Source organism: Scyliorhinus canicula, chromosome 17, assembly GCF_902713615.1.
Source record: "Scyliorhinus canicula chromosome 17, sScyCan1.1, whole genome shotgun sequence".
NCBI lineage: Eukaryota > Metazoa > Chordata > Chondrichthyes > Carcharhiniformes > Scyliorhinidae > Scyliorhinus > Scyliorhinus canicula.
Window position 1 is genome coordinate 50,667,144 of NC_052162.1, and position 18,232 is coordinate 50,685,375.

An 18,232-nucleotide genomic window follows, 5' to 3' on the forward strand; every position below is an offset into this window, starting at 1 on the left:
CGAGAGCGACGCGTCTGATGTTGCTCTGGTGGCAACCCTCAACCAAGCGGGCAGACCCGTGGCCTTCTTCTCCCGTACCCTCCACGCTTCCAAAATCCGCCATTCCACAGTCGAAAAGGAAGCACAGGCCATAGTCGAAGCTGTGCCACATAGGAGGCACTATCTTGCTGGCAGGAGGTTTACCCTCCTCACAGACCAACGGTCAGTGGCTTTCATGTTGATAATGCACAGAGGGGCAAGATAAAGAACGATAAGATCTTGCGGTGGAGGATCGAGTTGTCCACGTACAACTACGACATCTTGTATCGTCCTGGGAAGCTAAATGAGCCTCCTGATGCCCTGTCCCGCGGCACCTGTGCCAACGCACAAGTGGACCACCTCCGAACCCTCCACGCGGACCTCTGTCACCCGGGGGTCACCCGTTTTTCCACTTCATAAAGACCCGCAACCTGCCCTATTCCATCGAGGAGATCAGGACAGTGGCCAGGGAATGCCACATCTGTGCGGAGTGCAAGCCGCACTTCTACCGCCCTGAACAAGCGCATCTCATAAAGGCTTCCCGCCCCTTTGAATGTCTTAGCATGGACTTCAAAGGTCCCCTCCCCTCCAACACCCGCAACACGTACTTCCTCAACGTGACTGACGAGTACTCCCGTTTCACTTTCGCCATCTCCTGCCCCGACATGACCACGACCACCATTATCAAAGCCCTACACACCATCTTCTCCCTGTTCGGTTACTCTGCATACATTCATAGCAATCGGGGGTCCTCATTTATGAGTGACGAGCTGCGTCAATTCCTGCTCAGCAGGGGCATCGCCTCCAGCAGGACGACCAGTTACAACACCCGGGGTAATGGACAGGTTGAGAGGGAGAATGGTAGGGTCTGGAAGACCGTCCTGCTAGCCCTACGGTCCAGATATCTCCCAGTCTCACAGTGGCAAGAGGTCCTCCCAGACGCCCTCCACTCAATCCGGTCACTTCTCTGTACCGCCACTAACCAAATGCCTCACGAACGTCTTCTTGTTTTTCCCAGGAAGGCTTCCTCGGGGACCCCGCTCCTGACCTGGCTGGCTACCCCAGGGCCCATTCTGCTCCGGAAGCACGTGTGGGTGCACAAGTCTACTCCATGCAAATCCGCAATACGCGTATGTGCAGTATCCCGACGGCCGACAGGACACGGTCCCCCTTCGGGACCTGGCACCCGCCGGATCACGGCCACACCCCCCAGCACCTGCAGCCTCCCGAACCCCAACTGCCCCCTGCACACACCCCCCCCCCCCCCCCCCCCACCCGGCCCCACCAACGCCCCCACAGCCCAGTGGACAGAAATCCCCTCCCCCGGCCTGGCCCCCGCTAGCTCTCATCAGGGGTACGGACACAGGAACAGGATCATCGCTGCTGGAGACACGGATGCCCACCGCTCCGACGTCGCTGGCACCGCTGCGCAGGTCAACAAAGGCGCCCATTCGACTGATTGAATTGATGTGACCTACTGGTGGACTTCTGCCTGCGGATGGACTCTTGTGTTTTTTTTGTTCCTTGCCTGTTCCCCATTCCCCCCCCCCCCCCAATTTTATACACAGTACATAGTTGCCTTTTTTTTTGCACATAAGTTGAGGGTCAGTGGGCAGCCATCGATGCAATGGTATGACCTAAACATCTCTAGTCATACTACCAGTCTCACGTACTCACGGGAAACCCCCCCCCTCATGTCCGCGTTTCCCCCCCCCCCCCGCTTCTTTTTCAACAAGGGGTGAATGTGGTAGTATGGCTAGGGGTATTACGGTACCTTGCAAGTGAGCTGCTATTGGTGCAGAGGACTCGCTGCCCATTGGCCCGGGTAAGTCATGTGCCTCTCAGCCGATTAGCTGAGAGGTAGGTATCTCCGCCTACAAGGCGAGATATAAGAACCCGTACTTCCCGGCAGTCGGCCTTTCTTCTGTACGTCTGCTGCCGGGCACACATCTTGTGCATTAAAGCCTATCGTTTGGATCTCATCTACGTTTCGTGTCCATTGATTGTACATCACAAGATTAAATGGCAGAAGTAGAGATGTAAAAAAAAAGAGTAAGAGATAGAAATACCCTGAGAAAACAAAAGAGAAGTTTCAGAAAGAGAAAGATTATAGTTGTGAATTGGGTGAATGGACACCGTGGTCTCTTCAGAAACAGAGAGGGTAATGTCTGTGATCATCCCTCACTGTTAACACTGGAAACTAGGGCAACAAGTAATTGCTATTTTTTAACAGATCACTGAGACAACCTGACTTTCAGGCAAGCCTGGAAATGGGCGGCCAAGGCCCCTAACTGAAACAGTAAGAGATGCCCAATGAATATTCAAACTGAGGTACCACATTGGTTGTTGGGCTCCATCTACAATTTTTAGTACCAATCAGTGGAGCATGCCAGTGCACAGTCCACATATTGGTGCTCGGCGTTGAGTGACTTTCATTTAAGGACCATTAAAAGTTGTTTCAATGGATTTGGGGGTACTAAGCGAATTAAGGGATATGGGAATAATGCACAAAGGTGTTGTTAAGATAGATCAGACATAATCTTGTTAACTGGTGGAGGAGGCCTACTGTTGCTCCTATCTCTTATGTTCACAAAACAGCCACTGATAATGATAATGAGTATATTTTAGGATAATAATTCTCATTTTGGTCACACAGAAGTATTATGATCCTCTTTTAAAGTTTTCTTCTAGCTTGGCTCCACTGTGGAGCTGCCAGGTTTCCTGTTTCCCCCCAAATCAGTGAGCTGTTCATAACATTCATTCAAGACTCTTGCCAATCCAATGCAAATACGGTCCAAACCCAAAAATGATTCAGGCTTCATGCTGTTGTGGGTGGTCCATCATCATTTCCTAAAGCTTTCCCATGCCCTCCCTGACCTGAATCCTAATATTCCTAAAGATTTAATTTGGGCTGGCCGTTCTTGATTAGGGAGATTTACATCAAGCTTCCTGATAAATTAGATTCCCTGCACCCACTGCCCGCCCAAGATGTGAGAATATTGAACATCTGTGACTGTTAGTTCTTTTAGCCTTTAAGTGTTATAGATTGGATGTTATTGCAGAATTTTCCAAGTTTACATTGTGAGATAATTACACTTTAAAAGTCAACCATTAAGGAATAGACAGTTCCAGTGGAATAGATGATGTCATACTGAAAACTCACAAATCCTTGTTACTGCTGGGGATGCTTTTTAGCTTGGACACAAAGATAAAGATTGTTCAGACAGGAGGGTGACATCATTTGTAGTGGTTGGTAATTTATTCTTCCAAGTTACTCATTAACTCAGGAAGCGTGATGATCATTCAGAATTTGACAATGACATTTCAGCAGTTAATTATTGAAAAGTAGTTCAAATCATTCATGTTTACAAAGCTGAATGCAAAAATGTATTTTTGAGCTCATTAACCATGCCGCAACATTTTAAAAATAAATTAGGAGATGGTAGTTAGAACTTACTTTAGCAGTGAGATGAAGGTTAGTGGCAATGGGGTGCGAACATACATTTTTGTGAATCTCACTAATCAGGGACAAGGAAGCTTTCTGAATATCTTTGAGAGTCTCACCAATTAAGAAAGGTTACACCAACATTAAAACCTTAGGAATATTAAGATTCAAGTCGGGAAAGCCATGTGAAAGCTGTTGGATACTATGTTGGGCCACCCACACCACCCCACCCTTGAAAGTATCTGAATATGACTGTTGTTGGAGGTGTGAATCAGAAAATCAAACATATTTGTGATGAGTGGCAATACAACTTGATGGAAATGCATACCATCCAAAAACACATATGTTAATTTGGTCCTAAGCGTTTTTTTACAATGGCAATTGCACCTTCAGCAGTTCTTTCACAAAAATAATATTTCTAGTTTTATGGTACAGCTCAACAGTACAAATAATAAATAAAACAATAAAAATGTTGCAAAACTGAAATAGAAATTGGTTGCTGTTGTACCCTGTTTTTGAGTTCAACATTCATTGCTAACCTGGAAATGAGTTCCCTCTATCCCTTGTTCCCGAACCCCCCTGCTCTTCCACCTACCCCCCCCCCCCCTCCCACCCCAATGATGCCCTCTCCCCTAATATGCCCGGCAGTCCATAGCTGCCAATTTGGCAGAAATTAATTGGAGAAAGTAGAATCAATCAATTGGCTTCTTCCGCAGTTCATGCAGTAATTTTCAACATGCTTCAAAGCTCCATCTGTAGGCTCCACTTGTTCGTCATCTTCACACTACCATAAGCCTGGTGTGAACCATTTTAAATAAACTAGAAACGCAGGACATGCTTAGTGGGTCCGGCAACATCTGGAGAAAAAGAAACAGTTCAAGTTTCAGCAGATGACCTTTTGTCAGAGCTGGAAAACATCAGAGATGTAACATCTTTTAAGAAAGTAGAGAGGCAGGGTAAGGGAGGAGCTGGTGAGGGAGGGAAGAAACTAAAATGCCAGTCTCTGATGGAGTGTATACCAGATTAAGTTGGAGGAGTCCAACCATGTGCAGGAGGAAGTGGTGCGGACCATGTGTGTCACTTAGACCAACACCGTATGTGTGGCATCCGCAGTGGAGGCATTGGGGGCGATGGTTTTGGCTATGGATCAGCATGTCTAAGGCCTGAGGGCAATCTGTGCAGGTGCTGGCTGAGGTCCAGTACATGGTTACCGCCTCACTGGCAGCCATGTGTCAGAGCCACCTGGACATTACAACGGCGCTTCTGAGAATGGCCCAGTAACAGCTTACCATGGCTGGGAACGTCAACAGCATTGCCCAGGCGCTGGCCAGCATGGCACAGACACAGAGGGAGGAGGCCCAATCCCAGAGGGAGATGACGCGGTCACTGACTGATGTGACATAGACCCAGAAAATGGTGGCATAGTCGATGGGTGACGTGGCGCAGTCCCAGACAGACATGGTCCACTCCCTGTGCTCCATAGCCACGAGCATGCAGACCCTGGTCAAGACCAGAGCTGGCCACCACAACTGGACATGGGTAGTGGGGGAGCCTCAGGGGTTAGCACCGCTCGCTTCCCTGTCCCAGGCCATCAGGCACCCCGAAGGAGGATGAGGTGATGGGGCCCATGAGGGTGACTCCCCTAGGGAAGGTGCCAGAACACCGCAGCATCTCGGACGACCTCCCCCCAGGGCAGCAGCACGCCACATGGGACACCCGAGCAGCTGGGCCAATCCAGGCCTGGTCATCCCAGAAGACGGGGATCACAGCAAGCTGCCTCCACTCCTGCTATACCGTTTGGGGATCCACCTAGGCATAGCGTTAGGGCCTAGAAGGCCAGAAAGTTAGACACGTTAAGTTGGCACGGGTGCAGGGCTCAGTTTAGTGCTATGGCCTAGGGCTCAAATCTGTATATACTTTGTCACACTAAACACCTGTTCCCACTATTGCAACCTGCCTCGGTGCTCAGTCAGATGGGTGTGAGGGATGGGCTGGTCTAGGGTGCCAGAGAAGAGGGGTGCGGGGGGGAAAGGGTGTTGTTGAGGACAATGGGCAGATATTGTGGGTGGCCTGGGCTCTCCTTCCTCGCTCCCCACCCTTATCCACCCCCCCAAACACGATCGTCCCCACACTGTTACCCCAGGGATCCGATGAGACCGTGTAATGAAATAGCCAGCTCGTATGCAGGGATCACCCAGGTGGATAGTGCAACCATGGGCAGGAATCAGACATTGTCAACTGATGCAGAGCACCAGAGATCATCACAAAGCAGGTTGTCATCATCCTCCATCCCCTAGACCAGACCCGGTGTTACTGCCAACCCAGGGCCTACACCCTGTAGTGCGGCAGATATGTATCTCGGAGGGGTGCAGGTGGAGGGGGGGGGGGGGGGGGGGGGGGGTTGGGGTGGCCAGGCCTGGGCAGGGGTGAGGGTGGGTTGCGTTGTAAGTGCCCCTGGCCAGTGTCCCCCCTCCCCCAGTCAGTGAACCAAGAGGCGATCAGAGCATCCCGTGTGCATTGGCCCAGGCCGTCGTGCGGCCTCCCGAACATGCCTGGGTCCCACGTCCTGCCCATCTTCCCACTTCTCCACATCCTCGTCAGAGGTGGCCTATTCATCATCCTCCTCCAGCACGTCGCCCCTCTGCTGCGCGATGTTGTGGAGGATGCAGCAGGCCGCCGCGGTGCAGTCTACCCTCTCAGCATCATACTGGAGGGCACCTCCGGAACTGCATCTTCAATAGGCCGAAGCACCACTCGGTCACGCTCCTAATCGCTGCATGGGCACTATTGTAGCGGGTCTCTGAATCGGTCTGTGGCCTCTGGATAGGTGTCATCAGCCACGACCGCACTGGATAACCCCTGTTGACTGGGAGCCAACGCCCAGCCGAGGTGGGCATCTCAAACATGTCAGGAATCGTCTTATGCGGGCCCTCTTCTGGAACAACCGGGCCTGAATGAGCCCAGGTGGCATGGTGCCGCCCTATTCTGCCCGCTGTCCACCAGATGCCCAAGGGATAGGGGGGGGGGGGGGCTCCAGTGTGCTGCTGTGTTCCAGCACCTTCCCTGTGGGAGTCACCTGCATGGGCCCCATCACCTCCTCCCTCAGGGTGCCCGATGGCCCCTGGGCTTCTCCATGGGACAGGGATGCGAGTGGAGCTAACCCCTGAGGCTGCGCCGCCACCTACCGCTGCCTGTCCTGGAGGCCCGCTCTGGTCTCAAACAGGCTCTGCATGCTCGCAACCATTTAGAACTCGGACCATCTCAAGATGGGACTGTGCAACATCACCCATTGACTGTGCCACCACCTTCTGGGCTTACGTCACATCAGACAGTGACTGCGTCATCACCCTCTGGGACTGGGCCACCTCCCTCTGTGCCTGTGCCACGTTGGCCAACGCCTGGGTGTTCCCAGCAATGGTCTGCTGTGACTGGGCCACGCACAGAAGCGCCGCTGCAATTTCCAGGTGGCTCTCGCACATGGTTACCTCTGAGGCAGCAGCCCTGACTTGGGCCTCGGCCAGCGCCTTCACAAAATGCCCCAGGCCTTGGACATGCTGATCCATAGCCAAAGCCATCCCCAAGGGCTCCACCGTGGACACTACCCGTGCTGTTTGGCCTGTGTGGCACGCATGGCTGTCAGCACCTCCTGCTCCTGCAGGTGGTTGTACTCCTTCAACTGCAGGTGCTGGGTGCTCACCGACAACCCTGGCTCTGTGATTCCATCTCCTCAATTGCTGGAACTATCTTTTCCAGGAGCCCAAAACCCATCTGGACGGCAGCTAGTTCCTGGGGTCGGCCTGACCTCCACCCCCTCGGGTGTTCCTACCTCCACCTGCTGTACCAAATCAGCTGTGTGGTGCGCAGCAGATAGTGTTGCAGGAGCCTCTTCACTAAATTGCCCAACTGAAGTGAGTGTCTCTGGGATGGTGGAGTGTGTTGGAGATAGCTGTGATGGGTAATCTGCGTCATCCTCAGACTCGAGTCCACGGTATCCTCCTTCTTGGGTCAAAGGCTGCCAAGCGAGCTGCTTTCATCATCGGCACTCGTCTCACGGGAGCTCCAGCTGTGGCTCTGACTGGGGGGGGGGGGGGGGGAGGGGGGGGGGGAAACGGCAGATGGTCCCGCCCCATCTCTAGCAGGTCCTGCAAGACACAAGAGAAGGTGCATGATTAGACCGCAGGTTTGGGGTGGGGTGAGTGGTGAGGGTTGGGGTGAGGGTAGTGTGGGGTGAGGGTGGGGGTGAGGGTGTAGTGGGGGTAGTGTGGGGGTGAAGGTAGTGTCGGGTGAGGGTGAGGGTGGGGATGAGGGTGGTGGTGAGGATGGTGTGAGGTGCAGGTGGGGTGAGGGTGGTGTGAGAGTGAGGGTGGTGTGGGTGAGGGTGGGGGTGAGGGTGGTTTGGGGGTGGTGTGGGGGTGAAGGTAGTGTCGGGTGAGGGTGGTGTGGGGTGAGGGTGGGGGTGAGGGTGGCATGGGGGTGAGGGTGGTGTGGGGTGAGGGTGGGGGTGAGGGTGGTATGGGGATGAGGGTGGTGTGGGAGTGAGGGTGGTGTGGGGTGAGGGTGGTGTGGGGTGAGGGTGGGGGTGAGGGTGGCATGGGGTGAGGGTGGTGTGGGAGTGAGGGTGGTGTGGGGTGAGGGTGGTGTGGGGTGGGGGTGAGGGTGGTATGGGGTGAGGGTGGTGTGGGAGTGAGGGTGGTGTGGAGTGAGGGTGGTGTGGGTGAGGGTGGGGGTGAGGGTGGTTTGGGGTTGGTGTGGGGGTGAAGGTAGTGTCGGGTGAGGGTGGTGTGGGGATGAGGATTGTGTAGGGTGAGGGTGGGGGTGAGGGTGGTGTGGGGTGAGGGTGGGGGTGAGGGTGGTGTGGGGTGAGGGTGGGGGTGAGGGTGGTATGGGGGTGAGGGTGGTATGGGGGTGAGGGTGGTGTGGGAGTGAGGGTGGTGTGGGGTGAGGGTGAGGGTGGTGTGGGGTGAGGGTGAGGGTGGTGTGGGAGTGAGGGTGGTGTGGGGTGAGGGTGGTGTGGGGGTGAGGGTGAGGGTGGTGTGGGGTGAGGGTGGTGTGGGGTGAGGGTGGGGGTGAGGGTGGGAGGGAGGGTGGTGTGGGAGTGAGGGTGGTGTGGGAGTGAGGGTGGTGTGGGGTGAGGGTGAGGGTGGTATGGGGGTCAGGGTGGTGTGGGAGTGAGGGTGGTGTGGGAGTGAGGGTGGTGTGGGGTGAGGGTGGGGGTGGTGTGGGGTGAGGGTGGGGGTGAGGGTGGTATGGGGTGAGGGTGGAGGTGAGGATGGTTTGGGGGTGGTGTGGGGGTGAAGGTAGTGTCGGGTGAGGGTGGTGAGGGGATGAGGGTGGTGTGGGAGTGAGGGTGGTGTGGGGTGAGGGTGGGGGTGAGGGTGGTGTGGGGGTGAGGATGAGGGTGGTATGGGGGTGAGGGTGGTATGAATGGTGAGGGTGGTGTGGGAGTGAGGGTGGGGTGAGGGTGGTGTGGGAGTGAGGGTGGTGTGGGGTGAGGGTGGGGGTGAGGGTGGTATGGGGGTCAGGGTGGTGTGGGAGTGAGGTGGTGTGGGGTGAGGGTGGGGGTGAGGGTGGTGTGGGGTGAGGGTGGGGGTGAGGGTGGTATGGGGGTGAGGGTGGTGTGGGAGTGAGGGTGGTGTGGGGTGAGGGTGGAGGTGAGGATGGTTTGGGGGTGGTGTGGGGGTGAAGGTAGTGTCGGGTGAGGGTGGTGTGGGGATGAGGGTTGCGGTGAGGATGGTGTGAGGGGGGGGGGTTGACACGTTTCGCGGGGATCACTTAGCAGGATCTCACTCCCTCGCACGCGGCCGTACTCCACTCAGAGATCTCCCTTTCCTCCGGGCTGCTGACCACGTCCAAGGCCTATGTTCTGTCACAGTCAGGAGCCGCAGGTCCTGCAGTCCCCCTCCAGTTTATTCCCGCTTCTGCTGGTTATGGGTGGCCTTCTCCTGGATGGGGGTCAAACAGAAAACGATAGTTAGACAGTCCATTGCATGCAACCCAGAGGGTGAGTAGCTTGTGGCCTCAGTGGCCAGGGGACCCAGCCATTGTGGCCAGTATGGGTACTGGCATGTGGTGCAGGGTGGGGTTTCGGCCGGTTGTGGAGGAGGGGGGCTTTTAGTACAAGGGGCACAGCACTACCTCCTCACCCTGGTCACCCTGAGGTCGCATCAGTTTGTCTGTTGATTGGAGCCAAACTCCCAGACAAGACCGATACTGCAAACCCATTACCATACTAATGAGCCATCTCCGGGGACAAAAAAGGTAACATTTAAGTAAACAATACCAAGGCAGACACCCTGGCGCCAGAGGAAACTAGAACAAAGCAGGCCAACACCCACTTAGGGCCCGCCCAGCAATCAGGGCACCCACCCTTTTATTGGAGGAAATCGATAGGAACGATCGAGAAACGGCCCAATGAATTGGGGCCAAGTTCAAGGCCCACCCGAAAGCCCACGATGCCCCCTTCAGGCATAAGAAGAAGCCCCGAGAGAGAATCGCTCTCTTGGCCTTGGCTCTCAGCGAGGAGAGACCTGCCTAGCAGCTGCACCAGAACAAGTAAGGCCAAAGTCAACGCACGCTACGAGACAGACGCTCTTATCTGCTATTCCGTACCAGCTCAACCCCAGCAGCCTCAGAACCGGCCATTGTTCCTCTGACAGAGTGGGCGCCCGAAGCTAAGTATTAGCTTTAGTAGTAGTGATAGTTTAGTTGGTAGAGTTTGTGCATGAGTATATTTGACTGTGTAAATAAATGAGCATTGATTTTGAACTTACTAACTGGTGTATCGAGTCTTTGATCAGTATTCGGTTTTGAACCTTGTGGCGGTATCGAGAAGATACCTGGCGACTCTTCAGCAAACGTAATTAGAATTAAGGAAGGCGACCATATTAACCACCATAAACAGAGCCAATTAAAGAGAGAACACAATTAGCAACACCGCACTGAGGAGCTGGTGGTAGGCTGATTTAAGGTCTACTGTGGAGAAGACCTTGTATTGCGTTATCTGGTTGACCATTTCAGATATGCGGGGGAGAGGGTACGTGACGAACTGCGTCAATTCCTGCTCAGCAAGGGCATTGCCTCCAGCAGGACGACCAGTTACAACCCCCGGGGAAACGGGCAGGTAGAGAGGGAGAATCTCCCAGTGTCCCGATGGCAGGAGGTCCTCCCCGATGCACTTCACTCCACCCGATCACTACTGTGCACTACTACCAACGAAACACCTCATGAACGTCTCCTTGCCTTCCCCAGGAAGTCCTCCTTGGGGTCCTTGCTCCCAACATGGCTGGCAGCCCCCGGACCCGTCCGACTCCGCAAACATGTACGGGCCCACAAGGCAGACCCACTGGTCGAGAGGGTACATCTCCTGCATGCTAACCCCCAGTACGCCTATGTGACGCCCCCCGACGGCCGACAAGACACGGTCTCCCTCCGGGATCTGGTCCCTGCTGGATCCCCCCCCCCCCCAACCAACCCCAACCATTTTTTCACTGGCGCACATCACCCCAACCCCCTTCCCAGGAGGATCCATCCTCCCACTGGCCCCATCCGGATGCAATGAAGCTGAAGACGACACGCTCCCAGAGCCACGGATTCCCAAGCCGATGCCAGCATCACCGCCGGGACTGCGATGATCGCAGAGGACGACCAGGGCTCCCGACCAGCTGATAGCCTCACTGTAAAATGAACTTGTAAATAATTGCATGTAAAGGCACCGAAGGGTACCGCTATAACCTCTACCACTGTAAAAGCAAGGCCACCATCCCCTCAGAACTCTTTTTTAAACAGGGGGTGAATGTGGTAGGCTATATTAGGGGTATTGCGGTACCTAGGTGGGATGTACGTTATACTGTAGTATGAGTGGTAGCACCTGCCTGCTGGTTCTGCCCAGCAGGCGGAGCATAAGAGTCTGTGTTTCACACACAGCAGTCATTCTGTACCGGGGCTGCTGGGGTAACTACTTGTTCATTAAAGCCTTCAATTGGACTACAATCTCGCTTCAGTAGTGATTGATTGTGCATTACGCACATCTTGCTGCCATCTTGTTTGCTGGGATGGTGTGTGTGGGCCGTGAAGTGTGTATATGTGCTGCAGCTTGTCAGCTTCCTGAATGCCAATCACAAAACCAGTGAATCCTGCATCATTTCTCATTGGAAACAATTGTGTTCATGGCGCTGTTGCTAACCTCTCAACAGTAGCAGAAGCGGTCCAGCTGCGCCGGCAGTTTTGCTGTCATGTAACTCCACGAATCCTGCGCCGGTGGCAACACTTCATCTCAGAAATGGAGAATCCAGCCCCTTATTTAAGAAAGCATGCAAGGATAGTCCTAGTATCCACAGGCCAAATAGTTTAACATCAGTAGTGAATAATGTTTTAAAATAATAATCCGGGGGAAAAAAATCAACAGGCACTTGGAGAGATTTGAATTAATTAAGGATAGCCAGCATGGATTTGTAAAAGACAGATTGTGTTTAACTAATGTAATTTAATTTTTTAATGAAATTACAGAGCAGGTTGATGAAGTGAATGCAATCCAAATTGTGGATGTGAATTTTAAGAAAGTGTTTGCCAAAGTACCAGGTGTAGAGATATGCATCACTATATACACACAATGGGTGAATGTAAATACATGATAACTAAGTAACCACTAGAGGGAGCACCAGAGATGTATATAGACAAACAGGAAGTCAGGGCACTCTTCACAGGAACGACAGCTGGTGAACAGGACACAGACAGACAGCTCAGATGTAACATAGTATAAGCGCTGGAGTGAGAACAAGCTCATACAAATAAAGCATCTACTTCAACTGTAAGACTACGAGCTTTATTCAGGCACAAGGAATAATACACCTAGTAGAACTAAAATGCCAGCTAACAAAATTGTGACTCAAGGAATAGAAGAGCCTTTGTAAGCTTGGATGAAAAAATTGCTTAAGGATAGAAAACAAGAGAGTGGTTGTAAATGATTGTTTTTCAGACTGGATGATGGTAGATAGTTCCCCAAGGGTCAGTGTTAAATCCACTGTTTTTTTGATATTCATAAATTATTTTGTTACTGAAATGCAGAGTAAAGTTTAAAATTTGCCGAAAATCCCCAACTTGGCGGTGTGGCAGCTGTGAAGATTATTCAAATTGACTGCAACAGGATATATGTCGTCCAGAAGAACGGGAAGGTAAGTGGAAGATGGAATTTAATGCAGAGCAATGTGCAGCAGGATTCAAAATACACCGGGACAGTGGACAAATTCACCCTTCTAACCTCACATATAGCCTGCAAAAAAATGAAAGGTGAGGGGGAAAAATTCAAAATATTGAAAGAAAGGTCAACTCCCCCCCACCCCCAATCCTGTTTATCTGATGAAAGAAGTAGCTAGAGTCAGAGAGACAGAATCTGTGAGGAGCTGTGTCTCCAATCATAGGTATGTCACTCCCATACTCGTTGCTCCTGCTTCCATAATGATAGGTTGTCTCCCTGTCACTTTTGCTGCTTCTCAAGAGACAGAACCTATGATTGGAGGAGCAGGAGGGAAGAACCCTGTGATTCAAGGTCTTTCAAAATAAAGATAAGTCATTCTGGCTGTTTTATTCAATGGCACGATGTAGATGGGACATTGTCAACCCACAGTAGCACAGTGGTTAGCACTGTTGCTTCACAGCGGCAGGAACCCAGGTTCGATTCCCGGCTTGGGTCACTGTCTATGCAGAGTCCGCACGTTCTCCCCGTGTCTGCGTGGGTTTCCTCCGGGTGCTCCAGTTTCCGCCCACAAGAACTGAAAGATGCGCTGTTAGGTGAAGTGGACATTCTGAATTCTCCCTCAGTGAATAGGTGCCGTAGTGTGGCGACTAGGGGCTTTTCACAGTAAATTCATTGCAGTGTTAATGTAAGCCTGCTTGTGACACTAATAAAGATTATTATTATTATTCAACCAGCTGCTGAATGACAAGAAGAGGGAAGAGGCGGCTGGAAATCCAGTAACAAAGAGTGGAGAATAGGTCAGTCAGGTTATACTTCCTGAGCAGTGGATTGCAACCCTTCAACCAAAACCTCTCCAGAAGATCTTCCTCGTTCTTATCTCCCAGTCGCTATTAAAAAGCAAAACCTCCCAAAAGTCACAGTTGATTGACTCTGCCATTTTTATCTGAAGAGGCAAGGGGAGAATGACTGCCCTTGACATCAAGGCAGCATTTGACAGAGTATGGCATCAAGGAGCCCTAGTTAAACTGGTGTCAATGGGAATGAGGGGGGAAATTCTTCGCTCATTGGAGTCATACCTGGCACAAAGGAAGATGGTTGTGGTTGTTGGAGGTCAGTCATCTCTGCTCCAGGACAACATTACAGGAGTAATGTTGATTGCACAATATTCTGCACCATTCATGGCTCCTCGGATATTTAGGCAGTCCAGGTTCAAATGCAAAATGACCTGGACAATATCCAGACTTGGGATGGCAACTGGCAAGTATCATTCGCAACATACAAGTGCCAGACAATGACCATATCCAAGAAGAGAGAGGTTAACCGTCACCCCATGGCATTTAATGGCATTATTATGACTGAATCTCCCATCAACATTCTGGGGGTTAGCATGACCAGAAGCTCAATGGAACTTGCCATATAAATACTGGGTGCGATTTAACGTGGAAAAAAGAGTGCTGTTGCGGGCGGGTTTAGCGGGGTGTTTCCCAGCGCTTGTAGTGTAGGGAAGGACCTCACTATTAAAAGGGACTCTGTTATTCTTTCGGGACTTGGTGGGGAAGATCCTGCTATTGCCACATTTACCTTTATTTTATGCACTGAAGAGCTATCCAACACGACCCCTGGATTCCCCAATGCTCCAGTCTACCTGTTTGGGGGTCCTCAAGTCCCCCACACCCCACCTCATAAGACAGGGAATCCCCTGGCCTGATCCCTGGCACAGGCAAAATGCCACCTAGGCACCGCTAGCCTGGCATCCAAGCAGTGCCCCTGCCAGGCTAGAAGTGCTACCTGAACACTTTGGCAGTGCCAGAGCTGCACCCGGGTGATACAGCCAGGGTGCCTGGGTGGCACTGCCTAGGTGCCCAGGTGGCATCAGCAGTGCCAGAGACTCCCAGTACCTGGGAAACTCCGATAGCCTGGGAGGCACCCCAACCTTCCCTCCCATCTTTGTATCATCCACAAATCTGGTCAAAGTGCACTCTGTTCCTTCCTCCAAATCATTAATATATATTGTGGAGTCGAGGTCCCAGTACGGATCGGAGTGGCAGTCCGCTGGTTACTGCCCTCCAACCTGAGAAAGACCCCCTTATTGCTACTCACTGCTTCCTGTTCGTCAGCCAATCCCCTGTCCATGCCAGAATATTACCTCCACCACCACTTAAAAACATTTTTTTTTTTGAGTGCCCAATTCATTTTGTCCAATTAAGGGGCAATTTAGCATGACCAATCCACCTACTTTGCACATCTTTGGATTGTGGGGGCGAAACCCACGTAACACGGGTAGAATGTGCAAACTCCACACGGACAGTGACCCAGAGCCGGGATCAAACCTGGCTGATCAAACAGTGCTAACCACTGCGCCATCGTGCTACCACCACCATAAGCTCCTATCTGCGTAGTAGCCTTTTGTGTGGCACCTTAACAAATGCGTTTTGAAACTCCAATTATATAACATCACCTGGTTCTCCTCTATGTATTCTGGCTGATATCTCCTCAAAGAATTCCACTAAATTTCTCAGACATGGGGCGGGATTCTCTCAGCCCAAGCCAGGTCGGAGAATCGCTGGGCCGGGCGCGAATCGCACGATGCCGCCCCGACGCCAGTCTACTGATCTCCAGAGAGTGGTGAATTGGCGCCATTGGCACCGGCGCGGTCAGCACGGTGCTGGTCGGGAGCCGCTCTAAGTGCCCCCCCCCCTACAGAAATTCTCCGCCTGGGATGGGCCGAGCGTCCGCACAAAAAATCCGAGTCCCGCCGGCGCCGTCCACGTGTGGTCTTACCCGGCGGGACCTGCATCCGGGGCAGCCTGGTGGGGGGGGGGCCTACCGATCGGCGGGCCAGCCTCTCGGGCTGGGGGCCTTTTTTGCTCCACACCGGCCCCTGTAGCCCTACGCCATGTTAGGGGTCAGAATTGCTGCTTCTGAGGGCATGTTGACGCCACCGTGAAACGTGACGGCATTTATGACGGCGTCAACACTTAGTCTCTGGATTAGAGAAACCCACCAACGATTTCCCCTTCATGAAACTATGTTGATTCTGCTTGAAATTATTTTTTAAAAATATTTTTATTCGCCATATTTTCATCATTTCACCATACAAAAAAAGAAAACAACAAACCAACCTCAACAACTCCTGTTCACAAGCCAACCCTTGCTTGCTAGTATGGAGGCCCCTGCCCAGGCCCCCATCTCCCAATTTCCTCTCTATGACCCAGTCCCCGAGAATGAAGACAAACAAAATCAGTGCAAAATCCACGTCGCAGAAAACTGCCATAACCCCAAAGCTCAATATTCTCGTACCCTCTGTAACCCTTCCCCATCAACTAACCCAAAAAACAAATTGTTCCCCTCACGCATACAGAACAAATACACATCCTGAAACAAGAAATGAGGCTGTGTACAACATTTCACCCCCTCCTCCTTCAGTCCTGAACCGAACCCCAGTCCCAACTCTCATTTTAACCCCAGTACTTCAGTCTTCACGAACGCCTTCGCCGTCTCTATTGTCTCAAAGTAGAAGTCCCTTAAATTATAGGTCACCTATAATTTAAGGGACTTCTACTTTGAGACAATAGAGAACAACTTCGCCGGTTAGATGATGGCGAACCTCACACCATTAGTGTAGAATCTTGCCTCCGCCCGACCAATGGCCATCTGCCTTCTTATCAGCTCCACAGTTAAGTCTTGGTATATACGAATACCAGCTCCTTCCCACAGCACCTCAGGCCTTTGTTTTGCCCAACTCAGGACCTTCTCCTTGACGTAGAATTTGTGGAAACAAATTATGACCGCCCTTGGCAGCTCATTTGTCTTTGGCTTGGGCCTGAGCGACCGATGAGTTCATATCGGGAGGGTACTTCCCCCTCCCCCAACAACTCTGCCAACATCTTCATGAAGTACTCAGTCGACCTCGGGCCCTCCACCCCCTCAGGCACGCCCATAATTCTTAAATTCTGCCACCTCAACCTGTTCTCCAGTTGCAACTCGGGGACTGTCCAACTATGTGCTTGACCACCTGGGAGCTCCAAAGTCCTCTGAGCCCCCTGGGGTGGTCATAACATGCATCCAGAGAATTAAACGGTGGCTATGAGAAGGTTCTCATTGAGGAACCCTTGGGCTTTAATTTATTAGTTGCACCAGCATGTTCAGGGGCTGAAAACAACCTCCAGTACAGTAATGCTGTTCTAGCATAAAAAGTTGAAAAAGACCCACTATGACAAAAACAGTCAGACAGAGAACCTGCTCTTTCTCAGGAGGTCCTCAGAACAGAGGAAACTCCAGCAGAAAATGAACAGTCAAACAGAGATAGATAGAACAGTACAGCACAGAACAGGCCCTTCGGCCCTCAATGTTGTGCCGAGCCATGATCACCCTACTCAAACCCACGTATCCACCCTATACCCGTAACCCAACAACCCCCCCCTTAACCTTACTTTTATTAGGACACTACGGGCAATTTAGCATGGCCAATCCACCTAACCCGCACATCTTTGGACTGTGGGAGGAAACCGGAGCACCCGGAAGAAACCCACGCACACAGGGGGAGGACGTGCAGACTCCACACAGACAGTGACCCAGCGGGAATCGAACCTGGGACCCTGGAGCTGTGAAGCATTTATGCTAACCACCATGCTACCCTGCTGCCCACTAATCTCGCCAGGAAGGCCTTCAGAACAGAGGAAACCCCAGCAGTAAAAAACTTAGACACAACACCTGCTCAAAAGAGGGAACAGTTCCGAGTTATTGGACTGTGAGGAGCTATAAAAACAAACAAACAAGGGGCGGCACGGCGGCACAGTGGTTAGCATTGCTGCCTACGGCGCTGAGGACCCGGGTTCGAATCCCGACCCTGGGTCACTGTCTGTGAGGAGTTTGCACATTCGCCCCGTGTCTGCGTGGGTTTCACACCCACAACCCAAAGATGTACTGGGTAGGAGGATTGGCCACACTAAATTGCCCCTTAATTAGAAAAAATGAATTGGATATTCTAAATTTTAAGAAAAAGAAAAAAACAAAAAAAAAACAAACAAACAAAGCTAATCCCTACTTTGAAATAGTCTGTACCTCTCAATCAAGAAGGTTGTTAAAATGGTAATGGACTGTGAATTGAGTGCAAATAATGCAATTCAAAGCTTTCAGGCTTCTTAGCAAGCCCAGAGACTTGAAACATTTAAACCGGAATGAAATTGTGAAAAAGCACTTCATAACTTTCCAACACATCAGAGGGAAGAATTTTACCTTTATCTGACAGATCCTTGAAATTGACCGGATGGGAGAGACATCAAAGGTTTCCAACACATCAGAGGGAAGGCTTTCAACTACAACTGACAGCTCTTTGAAATTGACATGCTGAAAGAGAGTTTAAAGATTTTCAAAGCTACTGAGGGAAGTCTTGCCACGCGACTCCCATCCTGCCAAACACCCCGATCTGCACCGCACCAGCTCAGCCTGAGCCCCCTGACTCCCCATCTCTACTGAAAGACCCCCCTGGAGATAGGTCTAGAGAAGGTATTCACCCCCTTCCTTTCCCTGTGTCTATGACGCCTGGTCCCCGCTTTTAGGGACTAGCAGTGATT

At 51.9% G+C, this 18,232-nt stretch overlaps 1 long non-coding RNA gene across 1 annotated transcript in view; it reads right to left on the reverse strand.

Annotated features, from left to right (window-relative positions):
• Window positions 1–17,999, reverse strand: part of LOC119951756 — a 44,667-nt gene extending 26,668 nt beyond the window's left edge. Inside the window, exon 1 of the long non-coding RNA XR_005457673.1 lies at window positions 17,895–17,999. This is a non-coding gene — a long non-coding RNA (uncharacterized LOC119951756). The remainder of the gene's footprint in view (window positions 1–17,894) is intronic.
• Between the last annotated feature and the right edge of the window lie 233 nt (window positions 18,000–18,232).